Here is a 14,229-nt window from a genome sequence, read left to right as displayed (position 1 = left end):
TTTTATTCATGCATAGATGATTAATGGTGGAACCAATGGCTCCCAACACAGATGCCATTATATATTGGAATACAAATATATGACTCGTATTGTTTGGCCCCATCCCTAAATTTCTTTGGATAATTTTACTAGTAATTATAGATTTGACCCAGCTGTCTTAGTATGAGTGTGGTTTGTCTTGTTTAGGAAATGAGCCCAGCCGAGCCGATTCTAGTGCTCGGATTCTAGTATGACTTGTTCAAGCTCGTGCTTGATTTGTTTAACTTAACAAACTTGAGTTTGGTTCGTTTTAAGTTACATATCTAAAATGCAAGTTTGAGTCGTGAGAAAAATTTCAAGATTGAACTAGACACATTTATTATTATTAATCGTTTTATACCTATATAAAATACTTTTCATATAAATACGTAGTTATTATATGTAATATCATTTAGGTATTCTTACTGTTACGTAATATATATTTGCCCTATTAAATAAAACTATCATACTTATATAAAGATTAGGCTAGTTTAAACTTGTAAACATGGTCAAGCTACACATATGTAGTTCAGTCTTGTTTATTAAATAAGCTTCAATTAAAACTCAAGTTTGAGTAGAGCTCTTAAGCTTCAATTAACATGCTAATTTCAAGAACCACACATGCAACTCTGTTTGTTTAAAAATTTAGTTTGTGTAAAGATAACAAGTTGGTTTTCATTATGTGTTTGCAAGTCTTTGATACGTAATAATATGTCTATCTAATACTCGTATTTCATGTGCTGTTTACATAATTATCATTTTATACCTATATAAAATACTTTTCATATAAATACGTAGTTATTATATGTAATATCATTTAGGTATTCTTACTGTTACGTAATATATATTTGCCCTATTAAATAAAACTATCATACTTATATAAAGATTAGGCTAGTTTAAACTTGTAAACATGGTCAAGCTACACATATGTAGTTCAGTCTTGTTTATTAAATAAGCTTCAATTAAAACTCAAGTTTGAGTAGAGCTCTTAAGCTTCAATTAACATGCTAATTTCAAGAACTACATATGCAACTCTGTTTGTTTAAAAATTTAGTTTGTGTAAAGATAACAAGTTGGTTTTCATTATGTGTTTGCAAGTCTTTGATACGTAACAATATGTCTATCTAATACTCGTATTTCATGTGCGGTTTACATAATTATCATGAGAGTGACTTCAAACATCAAACATCTTGAATATAGCACTAGTAAAAAAAAATGACTGAGTCCCTTGTTACATCAAATAACTAAATAAAGAAAAAAGGACTAATATAATTATTTCACATCTCAAATTTATAAAAACACATCATGTCTTAGGCTATGTGTAGTGGAGGGGCTACAAATTGGGGCGTTTTACGCCGTGTGGCGCCCAGTCAGCAAGGAGTGTGAATTTGTTTTTGGGGTGTAATGGTGTAGGGGCTACAAATATAATATAATAATATATATATAAATGTATATATATATATCCCCCTCTCTCAGTCACAATATAATAATATTAAAAAACACAATTCGCCCCCCAAAAACAACACCTTCCGGCGATAAAAGCTTGGCGCCCCCCCCCCCCCCCACAATTCGCCTCACATTTCGCCTAGGGGGCGGTGTTGTAGCCCCTTCGCGCCCAAATTTCGCCCCAATTAACGCCCACTACACGTAGCCTTAAACAAAATTATATCATTCCTTTTTATCAATTTCTCATCCTAACTAGTCCACATGATTAGGCTATTAAAGTTGGGCATGACAATCATGATTAACATGAACCCCTTAAATATGTCTCACCAAATTACAACCAACCCCCTCAACTTTCTCATCATTTCAGTTTTACCCCCTCTGTTCTCCATATATATACACACCACTTGAATCTAAGTGCAGTACTCTCTTCTTCAAACTCAAACCAATAATAATATCAACTCCATTCCATGGGTTTCCCAGTTGGTTACACTGATCTATACCTCCCCAAACTCCTCCTTCACATCTTGACACTTTTAGGTCTCATCCGCAAATTCATTTCCTCCATTTTCCGTTTCGCGGGGCTCGGGGACTTCCTCGAGCCCGAATTCTCACATGACCCAGCCCGAACCGAACCCGTTCCTCGCTTTCATTCGGTGTCCGCTGTCCTGATTCGTGAGCTGCTCCCAGTGGTTAAATTCTCGGAGCTGGTGGACCCACCCGAGAGCTGTGCGGTTTGTTTGTATGAGTTTGATGCGGGTGATGAGATCCGGCAACTTACCAACTGTCGACATATATTTCATAGGTGCTGTTTGGACCGTTGGATGGATCATGATCAGAAAACATGTCCGCTTTGTCGGACAACGTTTGTACCTGACAGTTTGCAAGATTCGTTTAATGAAAGGTTGTGGGCGGCTTCTGGGATTGCTGATTATTATGGGGAGACATCTTTGGTTAGTACGTAGTTTGTAATTAGTGTGTTAGAAATTCATTTTTATATTTTTGGTGAAGAGGTTAGAGAATTTTATAATGTATATTTTCGTGAAAAAGAAAAAAAAAAGGAAAAAAGAGAAGAAGCATATATTGTATAGATGAAAAAGTGGATAAGAGTTTATGGAAATCTTGATTTTTTTCCTCTCTATTTTAGTCTAATTTTTTGAGTTTGATTAAGCGTTGTCTCTCATACAGTAAAAAACGGCTTTAAAAGCGCCATTAAGCACCCTTCTCTCATACCCGTTTATTAAAGTCACTTAAGGGTGTTCTTCAATAAAACGGACCCTACACTTTCTCCTCTGACTAAAACCGCTAAAGAGGGTGTTTTTCCACAAAGCCACCTTTACTCCCTTCCTCCTCCGCTCTCTCTACTTCATGTGAGCTTTAAATGTTCAAAACCAACTATTGTGGATGTTGACTTGTTGAGTTGTATTAGGATATTAGAAAGAGTGTGTTTTTAACCTACTCTTTTTGTATGAAATAGTTATTTAGCACTAATCTATTGAAAGAGTGTGTTTTTACCTATTTGTTTTGTATAAAAAAAGTTATTTTCCCATAACTTTATGATATTAAAATCCAAGAATTAAATGTTTTAATACGCCTCTATAGTAAAGATTTTCTAAAAAAATAGTTTTTTCATACTTTAAACAAGTTAAGATTTGATAAAGCGTTATTCAAATGGTTGAAAATGTTGACTTGGATAATTTTTGTTAATCTGACAAGATATAAACTTTTATATTTCTTAAGACAATTTCAAGACTTAAAACTATGTATAGTGGTTGGGGTTTGGGGCGCCAAGTCGTGTCCACCTCACCATTGGTGAGCGCTAAAGCCATTACGCGGCCGCCAAGGAGGAGCATCAAGTTATATGGAAAGAAAGGCAGGCGGTTGGGGTGGGTAACTTTAACAAATTCAAGTTAAAATCAATACATCATTGTTAAATGATAGATTAGTTTATCTTCGCTATATACATAATATTTTAACTTGGCTCTTTCAATTTACTTCATTACACATAGTATAAACATAGTCTTAAAGTAGTTAAAAATGATGTTCCACGTCTTCATTACAAGCAATAAGCAATGATTGTGTTATTAATTATGTTTCAAAAAACTTACAAGTAAAGATATATTTTAAACAAGTTTGAAAATTTTAATATACTAAAACTAGGTTGAGTGTTTTTTTAAAGATAAAATGGCCAAACGTTAGGGTCGTCTCTGAGAATTTAAATACCTCGGCCGAGTCAAAATAAAAAAGTCCGTAAGCCTTAACGAAAAATTTTATTCGCTAACATACATGGATAAAACTTTTATCGACCGATTTATTAAAAACATGAACCATTCTGAGCATGTAATTATCTCATAAACCATTGAAAATAACCTTATTTTTAACATCAAAAACATATGTATGTAATATGTATAAAAAAATTTGTGCCCCAAAAACTTATGTGCCCCGGCCGATGGTGCGGCTCGTACACCCTCCGAGCCTCCCCTGTCAAACGTGTTATATATTTTTTATGGTGTTAAGAGTATTCATAAATTGATGTATACATAATTAATGGCCCTTTTGTTAGACTTGAAAAAACACACTCAAGATGCAAAGTAACATGTTTGGTTTGAGTGAGATGAAAGTAGATTAACGAATATCATGAAGAAACACAAGGTCCCCATGAGAAAACAGGTCGATGGGTGTCGTCCAAGAAAAACTAGTTTAGTTCCAAACGACAAATTGCCTTCAAACTCATGCATCTTACCCACAAGGATATTATCTCATACCTAAAAACATGTCATCATACATCATAGTGGGCTCATAACAATTCACAATTGAACACTTGTGGTGAACAAACATGCATCCCAGTTTTATAAACCTATATAATTGAGACTAATAATTATATTTTGGTATGAAAATGAACATGCCTTGAGTTGGAGTGACACGTCTTAACTCATTTAATAAATGAGTTATGTTTGGGGTCTAGATGTAAAAAATAAGATCAGTTTGTCAACTCGTTAAAGTTTAGATAGGTTTCTATTTTTATTATTATTTTTGTATAAAAATGAAGTTGTGGTCGAATTTGATTTTGGTTTAGTTGTACTTCAAAATATGATCTATTATAAATTATAAAATAGATAATTATTAAAATATCGATGTCACAAACTGCCTTCTACTTCTAGATAACTTATTTAAGCAAATATTTAGATTGCAATACTACTTTTTTCTACTTCTAGATAACTTATTTAAGCAAATATTTAGATTGCAATACTACTTTTTTCTACTTCTAGATAACTTATTTAAGCAAATATTTAGATTGCAAGACTACTTTTTAGATGTTGGTATGATGGTCAGCGATGCTATCCTTAAAACTCCAATCCAATGGTCTATCCTATTGCTAAGTTTGAGCTCCCTTTCCTGGATTTTTATTAATCCCTTTCTTGCATTTTTATTTTAAAGGGTTTTTTATTTTTGTTTTTTTAGTTGAATCTTTAAGGGGACTCAATGTCTGACACTTTATTGTTTTCTATTTGTTTAGATCAGTTCATTTTATTTATTTATTTCGTTTTCTTTTAAATATTATAATTTTAAATATTTTTTTTTTGAGTTTTTACGATACCATATCGCCGTCGCGAACTCGGGTTTACTAACGCCTTGGTAAATAAAAGTCGTATTAAACCTGTTAATGTTTTTTTATCATAAACCATTTATGTGTCGCTATTAGTTTTTTTTAGTTATGTTAACTTGGCTCGGCACCGTAACGAACACAACCTATACCGAATTTGCATTGACTCGCCGACTCAACGTTTAGCTTTAGTAACCGAATAAACGTTGTTTTATATATGTTATCATTTTTTTCTATCATAAGTATGTGAGTGTTGCCACGTTTCTTAGTGCTTACTAATTTAGTTTTTGATTTTAGTGTCGGTATATACTGCACAAATTCGTATTACTTCGATCATAAGTTGTGCTTGTACTGATACCGTTATGGGCATTTACAGATTTTTTTTTTTTTTTGCATTTAGTGTCGGTGCTATAACGAATTGAACTGGCACTGACTGAATTCACGTAGCTTCACCACCGCAACGTGACGAGTTTGCTTACCTAGTTTTATTCTAATCTCCTATATGGGCTTCGAGGTCTTTCTTTGTTGTTTTTGCCATTCAAAAGGGTGGCAGGACAACTTGTTGCCCACTTACCCATCTCTCTAAGTCTTGATTTGTTCTTCTAACGTTAATAACTCTAAATTCACCAAATCTCGAATCAAATCAAACGATAACCTGCATATGCGTATAAAATAAAATAATTTTGTCAACACAAGGTTGAGTGAGTAAACACCAGTTAATTTGAGATACAATATAATATGAGTAAACGAGCAAACTGTCCTTAATGTGGTATACAATTAAGCCATAACATATATACAATTCAAACAGATAATAAAATATGGGCTGAACCGTTACCATGCGAATCAGGCGTTGGTTACCATGAGTGAGTTGTCGGTGAAACCATTGTCATGCGATTGGACGCCGGCCACTATGACAGTCGTATGATCATACTAAAAATTTGTTGGACCTCTCAGAATGCGTTCAATTAAGAAAATTTACAAGTAGCAAGTTAGACACATAATTAATAACAAACAAGGTTTCGTGGGCTAAGCCCGTGCGGTGGATGAGCCGTGTGGGCCGCCTTGAAGTACAATTCCCATCAAGCAACGGGTAGAATCCTTTGCAGACGAGTTAAATACGTGACGGGGTATTGTAAGTGGCAAGTTTGCTAATGAGAATACGAATAATATATAAATAATATAAGATACGCATATGTCCTTAAAACATTTAAAAGATAGTAAAAGAGGGGAGTGATTACTCATCTTGTCAATAAGCGAGGGAAAATAAATGCGACAAGAATAGTGGTACAATAAATGTCACGCTCGTCGAGATGAATCAACGGGAAAACCCTAAGTGAGAGTAACAACGATGGAATAACTATGTATTAATAAATGGATAATATGGATCCGAGATATAAACCGTTAACTAAGAGTTAAAATAATTTACTTAAAAGTTTATTATTAATAAAGATTACTTATAAATTAATATTGTTTAAAATATAATTGTTTATAAAATATTTGTACTTATAACTATTAAAGTTATAATATATAATATAATTATTTATATATATAATACATTTGTTTAGAAAGTATTTGACTGATAGTTATTTTAATATGTAAAAGTAATAAAATTATATTTATATAATTTAGTTATGTATTTAAGTGAAAAACCCTTTTTAAATATTTAATAAAAATCTTAACAATCTTAATAACTATTTTATATACACACACATATATATATATATGGAAGGGTTAAAATAAAAACCCACTCCAGTTGCGAAAACCCCGGAAACCCTATCTAAGCCATTGATTTTTTTTAATGGATGGCTGAAATTTAATACATCACAATAGCACAAGATTTATAATAAAAAATACAATAGATAAGTAGAAAAGGGCAAAACAGTCATTTTATGTGGATTGCTTTATGTCTAATCAGTATACATGCAGACAATCATACTATCAAAACATAATTAACCTTTCAAATTTTGAAACAAATCTCATAACCAAAGCACCGATCCCGTTCAGCTTCTTCAAGTTCTAGAGATAGAAACAACAATATACGTTCACTATCCAGCGATCCGATAACCGTCGACTACATTATAGGTACGTTTGCTTCATATATAATCTATGTCTGGGTTTAGAGGTGGTTGATTTAATAACGATTTCATTTTTAGGTTTTCGAAATTTAGGTTTATTTTTAAGATTAAGAATACCTAGTTGATTTTGAAAGGTTGTTTAGCTTAATGGAAGGTTAACCATAGTAACGATATCAGAAACAATATATTGAGGTTTAAAACACTAAAATATTAAACTAAGAAAAACAGTAGTAGACATCGATTGAAATACAGTTAAAAAAATTCTAAAGTTCAGGTTTCAAAATATTTGGGAGTTTTGAAAGTTTAAGAAAAGTAAGTTTATTTTGGATGGGGTTGAAAGTTTTTTCTAACTAAATTCAGTCAATACATTCTAAAGTTTATTTTGGATGGTTTTAAAACCTACGATATGATGTGTTTTAATAAAGTCAATTAGAATCTTAAAAAAATAATTTGATTAGGATCTTAAAAAAGTAAAAAGAATGCTTAAGAAAACAAGATATAGTGTATCTTAGAAATGAACATTTTTAAAATGGTCTAAGGCAGTCAAAAATTGGGGGTTTGTTTTCTGTTTTTTTTTTTGTTGTAAACATTGTTGACTGAATTAATTAAAAAAAAAGATTTAGGTTTCCTTTTATGTATAATCATTAAATATTGGTTTGCTAAATTGTAGAAAAATGAACATTTTTAAAATGGTCTAACACAGTCATAAATTGGGGGTTTGTTTTATGTTTTTTTTTATTGTAAACATTGTTGACTGAATTAATTAAAAAAAAATAAGATTTAGGTTTCCCTTTATATATAATCATTAACATTGGTTTGCTAAATTGTAGGAAAATGAAGGAAAGCACATCCAAAAATAAGTACTTTGTAATCGACCGAAGAAGTAGAAACATCTCAAAGAAAACAAAAAAGGAATTTAAAAACACATTAAATAATCCAATTTATGTGAAAAACTCAAAAAAGAAAGGAAGTGACACTACTGATGTGAAAGAAAAAGGTATGCCAAACTGTAAGGGTACAAAAATAAAAGTATCTTTTTTGGAATTTTTAGTTTTGATAATTCATAGTTAATAATTGTTTTGTTTAATAATGCATGCTCTTTGAAAAGGGGATTTAGGAATACAATTCAAAATTCGATATTTATTGAATCAACCGACATGGAAAAAAGTCGAAAGAAAACAAAGCTTGAAAATATTGAAACAGGTAGTATGAATTTAAACTGTCGTTTCCTATAAGATTAAAAATTATGTTGTAGTATAGTGAGTTGGAAAAATTATAGAAAATATTGGTTTGATTATTATTAAATACAGATTCAGAGGAAAATGAAGAAGATTTGTCAGATCCTGTGTTGAAAAGCAAAGGAACTTTAACAAGAAAAGAAAAGAAAAAAAAGAAAATCAAAATTCATAAAGAGTCAGATATGTAAAACATTGGCATCATTATAAATATACTAAATTATAAAGAATTTAAATCTATTATATAGAGAAAGAAAAATTTTAAGATTTATTTGAATGAATAGATTCTGAAGGTAGTGATTATGAAGAGGATATTGCACCAAAAAAATGGAAAGTGAGGAGACATAAGCAGCGGGAAAACAAGTCCGAGTCAGGTAGTATATAGATTGACTAATAGTTTAAATGATAAAATAATTTATAGTCAAATATTATGGAATATGGCTTTGATGGAATAAGAAATGGCAGAAAGTCAGGAGGGGGGATCCGAGGACATGAATCAACCAACAAACACTTCAAGAACTAAGCGAGGGAAAAAGATTAAGTTTCAGAAAAAAATGCTTTCAGGTAAAAATTAAAAGATTGTGGTTGTATGAAATGTTTCAAAATTTTGGTAGGGGAAGTTGATGAGGAATAAATTTATTAAATAAAAGTATAACATATGTTATTTATTAAATATAACATATGTTATAGTTTAATAAGGATTTTTTTTAACAAAGGCTACGGTGTATTAAGCCAAATAATTTCTAAAAGTTTTAAGAGTGTAAAAAATATGAATAAAAGGTTAACAAAGTTAATCATTAAGATCATTCAAAAAGATGAGTTTAATAAAGGACGTTAAAGTTCAAAAGGTGGACAAAATTCTAACAAAGATAACCAATGGTAACAGACAAATACTACATTGAACGCCATTAAATTTTGTTCAGATACATTTGATACTAATTTGTGGAAAATTAAAATAACCGATTTTGACAGTGATGAGATTGAAACAAAGAGGAAACGTAAGGCGGGGAAGAAAAAACAAACAGGTAACTAGTATCATGTCAAGTTAAACATATATTTTAAAGAGGATTAAGAATTATACAAAAAATTAATGAATTAATTAATACTAACAGCTTATGAGGGAAAAGATTCTCAGAAAGAAAACTCAGAAGGGGAGGAAACAAGTATGTATTGTTACTTAAAATAGACTAAAATGTTTGTGAAGTTTAGATCAAATTTATGAGGATAACTAATTGTAGTTACATAACAGGTGAGAAGGTCCAGTGGTCAAGAAAAAAGTTTGTGGGGTAACTAAGTAGAGAGTGTAAAAAAGACAAGGTAGAAACGACAGACGAAGAAAAGAAGGAAAAGTGACATGGTATAAGGACAAGGTCATCGCCGTCTCAGTTATGCATGTGCATAAAGGAATTAAGAAAGAATCAAAGGAAAGGAGTAAAGAAAATGGGGTTTGGGAGGATGCTAAACTTTAATATTGACGGGATACCGTGGTTGACAGGTTCAATCCGGATAAAATGAGATTTGAGGTTGAGTCGGGGAGTATTAAGGTAACAAAGAAGTCAATAAGAAGGTTGTTTGGAATACCATGTGAGGGTGAAAAAATTGAAAATCTCAAGTATTATGAAGAATGTCACAAGAGTGTGATTGAATGGAGAGATAGAGATATCCAGGACTACATGTTGCCCCAACCGAAATTGTGGCAAAAATAAGGGAAGCTGAGGACAAAGATACATTCATGTTCCGTCATGATTTCTTAATGTTGTTTTTATGCATAATGGAGGACTGCAAAACTCAAGGGAGATGTAGAGAGGAAATCTTGCATTACATAAGTAGCAAAATAAATTTCAAGAAAATTGGTTGGGGTTCTTCCATTATGGAATGCTTGAAAACATGCAAGCTTGGATGAGAAAGATGTAATGTAAGCAAATACTTATGTGGGCCACTGACAGTTATAACGGTAATTTTTTAGTTAATTTAAGAATGTTAATGCTCAGGATGTTTGAAACTTTTAAATACATTAACTGGTAGGAAACTAATATTTGTTAATTTTTTGTTACAGCTTTTATATGCTGAAAGCATGGACTTCAAAGAAGTATGTTCAGATGAAAATACGAACCCAATGCCTTTTGGAATAAGGAGTTGCTTAGTTCAAGAGATAGAAAAGAAAGGTTAGCAGGAGGATTCGGAGTATGGGAGAAAAAGAAAATAAGAAAATGGATAAAGGAAGAGAAAGTTGATGACGAAGAAGTTTTGCAGGTAAGAAATAAAAAATTGTAACATATTTTATCTATTAAATAAAACGTATGTTAATTAATATATATATTATGTTTTTTTTGTTACAAAGGCTAAGGTTTGCGAAGCAAAGAATATCTCCAAGAGTTTGAGAGTGTAAAAAAACAAATGGATAAAATGTTAAGAAAGCTAATCAATAAGAACGTACAGTCTGAGGAGTTTGAAGAAATTTGTAGTCGTTACAGAAGTGCATTAACAGTCAATTGTGTGGTATGAGATCCAACAAATGGTGATGATGATGATACTTGTAAGTTAATTAATAATGTTTTGGATAATCTGAACTGTGAATGTAAGATATTAGGAAAATAATATATTATCTTATAAATTAATATTAATGAGTAATGTTTTTTGAAACTTCTAAATGATAAAAAAAAGTATTATGAGGAAGAAACATATGTCCAAAAAGAGGAAAATCGTGGAGATGCAACAGAAGTTAGCTTAGACAATGACAAGAAGAGGATAATGTCAGCGGTGGAGGTTCGTGAAACAAACATTAAACAATTTAAAAAAAATAATAGATAACAAAAGTCATCTGATATATAATTTTTTGTCAATCATTTTATGACAGAATATAGAGAAAAACGAAGAAAGCGAAGGGTATGAGATGGGAGAGGATATGGAAAACGAATGGAAAAATGAGGATGAGACTGAAATGGAAGAGAGAAAGAGCAAAGATGAGCTACAGGTGAATGATCAACAAGAAAAAAATGGGTTGAGTGAACATGAAAATGAAGAGGAGATGAATAGAAGTGAAAAATCTGAAGATTCAGGTAAGTATTAATTTTTATAAAAACATAATTTTTTTTGTCAAAATACATACACGTAGGAAAAGATGACGTGTGCTATGTATGACAAAATTCTGATAGGTGGAAAAAATGAGATGGAAAAAATAGAAGTTGAAGATGTGGATTTCAATGCAGATGATAAAACAACCCAAGATGCGGATGATAAAGATGATGATGACAAGATGCCGGAAGATGAAACCGAAAAAGCTCAAAGCTCAAAGCTCAGGGGGTTAACGATGCAACACCAAAAAGGGAAATTGTCATAAAAACCAAGACAGTATGTAAGCAAAAAATTGCATAATTATTGGTAATATTTATAGTTTAAAGTTATAGGTAGTTGGAATTTCCAGATCATGAAGACGATGGACCTTCTTTCAGTCTAGGTGTTTCACAGATAGGTAAAAAATAAAAATTATTTGTTATTTATTGATTTCTTAACAAGTCTAAATTAAATTTGTATTAACAACATATTTGATGTGTTCTTTATGTGTTGTATCCGCACCAAAAAAGACAAAGAAAACTGATAATGTAGGGAGTCATTCGCCTCAAACAGTAAAAGAGGATGAAAAAACAGGTATTCAAAAAACAAGTGCAAAAACTAAAAAGTGGGAAATATAATTTTGTAAAAATAAATATTAATATTTTTTGGTCGGTTTCGTGTAATGTGGAAATGAATATTGTAGTAACAACATATTTGTTGTGTTCTTTATGTGTTGTAGACATACCAAAAAAGACAAAGAAAATTGTTGATGTACAAACTCCTTCGCCACAAACAGTAAAAGAGGATAAAAAAGGTATTAAAAAACAAGTGCAAAAAGAAAATCTTACTAAATATCATTTGGCATAAAATTGAGCATAAAATTAAAACATAAAATATAAAACATCATGCGTCTTCAGATGCCAGACTCTTATTCTTCCGCCATGTGTCCCCGCTCAAGCCAGCTGTTTTATTCTACTTACCTGTGTGCATACTAAAAGTCAGCTACGCTGAGTGAGTTATAGTTAATCATATATCATACAATACGTACACTACCTTCAATTATGCATCCAAAGATACATATTAATTACTTTACTATCTTACATTTATTACATAATTTCATACATACGTACATGCATTATTTCTTTCATACTATATATTTACTGTCCTTTCCATCTCAGATATTATTAAGGCCTAATCCCTTCCTTTTCTATCTTAGATATTATTAGGGCCTGATCCCTTTTTTCTTTGTCTATCTCAGATATTATTAGGGTCTGATCCCTTTCTTGTCTATCTCAGATATCATTAGGGTCTGATCCCTCTTTACTTCTCTATCTCAGATATTGTTAGGGTCTGATCCCTTTCTTCTCTATCTCAGATATTATTAGGGTCTGATCCCTTACTTCTTCATCTTCGTACATTCTGTCTCTACATACCCGTAACATACATATACATTCTTTACTCATTCATACATATTCATATGTTGTACATATATCTATCATACACACCCATCTATCATATACATACCTCCCTTGTCCATATGTGCAATATCCGAAGATCGTTCACGTACCGACAAGCTTTTGTTCACATTCAAGATATACATAATTAACATATAAATCATACATGGCATACACTTACCATTTAAGGTAAGTGTATTAACTATCACATCGAGTATGCACACAGCTCCGAAAACATAACAAGGAAGTGGGGCTAGAAACTCACCTGAATGCGGTTACGTTCACCGTTAATAGTTATTCCCTTCTTGAGCTGTGCACGGCTAACTGTATAATATTTACATGTATCAATTAACTATTACTATTCATATCGTATTTCTATCTTTATTTATTACCCACAACGAACGGGGGTCCGGGGGCAGCGCCCCTGGCAGCGGGGTTCTAGGGGCGGCAGCCCCTAGCGGGGTCCAAGGGGCAGAGCCCCTGGTTTCCATTAACTGTCTTAACACATTTTCCATTAGGATATAAAATTATTTTATAATTCGTTAACTCATTCGCTATAACAAATTAAGCCTGATTCGTTAACTAATTCGTTACTTATCATCATCTGATTCGTCATTCCAATTCGTTATCTGAACAAGCCCTGATTCGTTACCTTATTCTTAACAAATTGCGAGTAACGAATCAATTGATTTGTTATCTGGTTCGCTAGCTGATTCGTGATTTGGTTCGCAGTCTAGTTCGTTATTTGGCATAACGAATGGGTGAATTGATTCGTTGTTTGGACTTAACGAATTGGCGAACTGATTCGTTATCTTGCCTTAACGAATTGGTTAGTTGATTCGTTACCTTACACCCATCTTATCCAGACTTTGACTCAGGGTCAAAGTTAAAATCGCCAAGAACAGCAAATAGTCAACAGACCTCAGATTTGCATTTAACACTCAAATCTCAACGAAATAACACGAAATTGGTATCACTGGATTCGTATTCATCTCACCTACAAACACTAGGTGTCCAATCGGCCAAACATACGTGTTTAAAGGGTGCGATTTGAGCATATATACATACGGCTTGTTTATCCAATAATTAAACCATCAAGTGTATCGAATTTCAGTATGGTTTGATGTATTGGGCTCGTTTTTACCATATGTATACATATCTAAGATTTCCTAGATGAATCCGAACCTAAATAAATGATTTTCAATTATAAACGTACCTTAAACGAATCGAACTACGAACACGAGCTAGTCTTTGATGTAGGTTCGGTTCGTCACAACGTTCTAGCACTAACGGGTTTGGGTTTCCACCTTCGGATCTAGGCTCGGGTTTTAGGATGGTGTTTGTGT

At 32.1% G+C, this 14,229-nt stretch overlaps 1 pseudogene; it reads left to right on the top strand.

Moving 5' to 3' along the window:
• Positions 1-1,763: 1,763 nt before the first annotated feature.
• LOC143592792 (brassinosteroid-responsive RING protein 1 pseudogene) lies at positions 1,764-2,564 on the top strand (annotated as a pseudogene).
• Positions 2,565-14,229: the final 11,665 nt, after the last annotated feature.

This window comes from Bidens hawaiensis, unplaced genomic scaffold (assembly GCF_021521415.1).
Source record: "Bidens hawaiensis isolate Kalapana, Puna unplaced genomic scaffold, B.hawaiensis_p1.1 tig00041232_1, whole genome shotgun sequence".
Taxonomy (NCBI): Eukaryota; Viridiplantae; Streptophyta; class Magnoliopsida; order Asterales; family Asteraceae; genus Bidens; species Bidens hawaiensis.
This window is presented reverse-complemented; position numbering and strand designations above follow the sequence as displayed.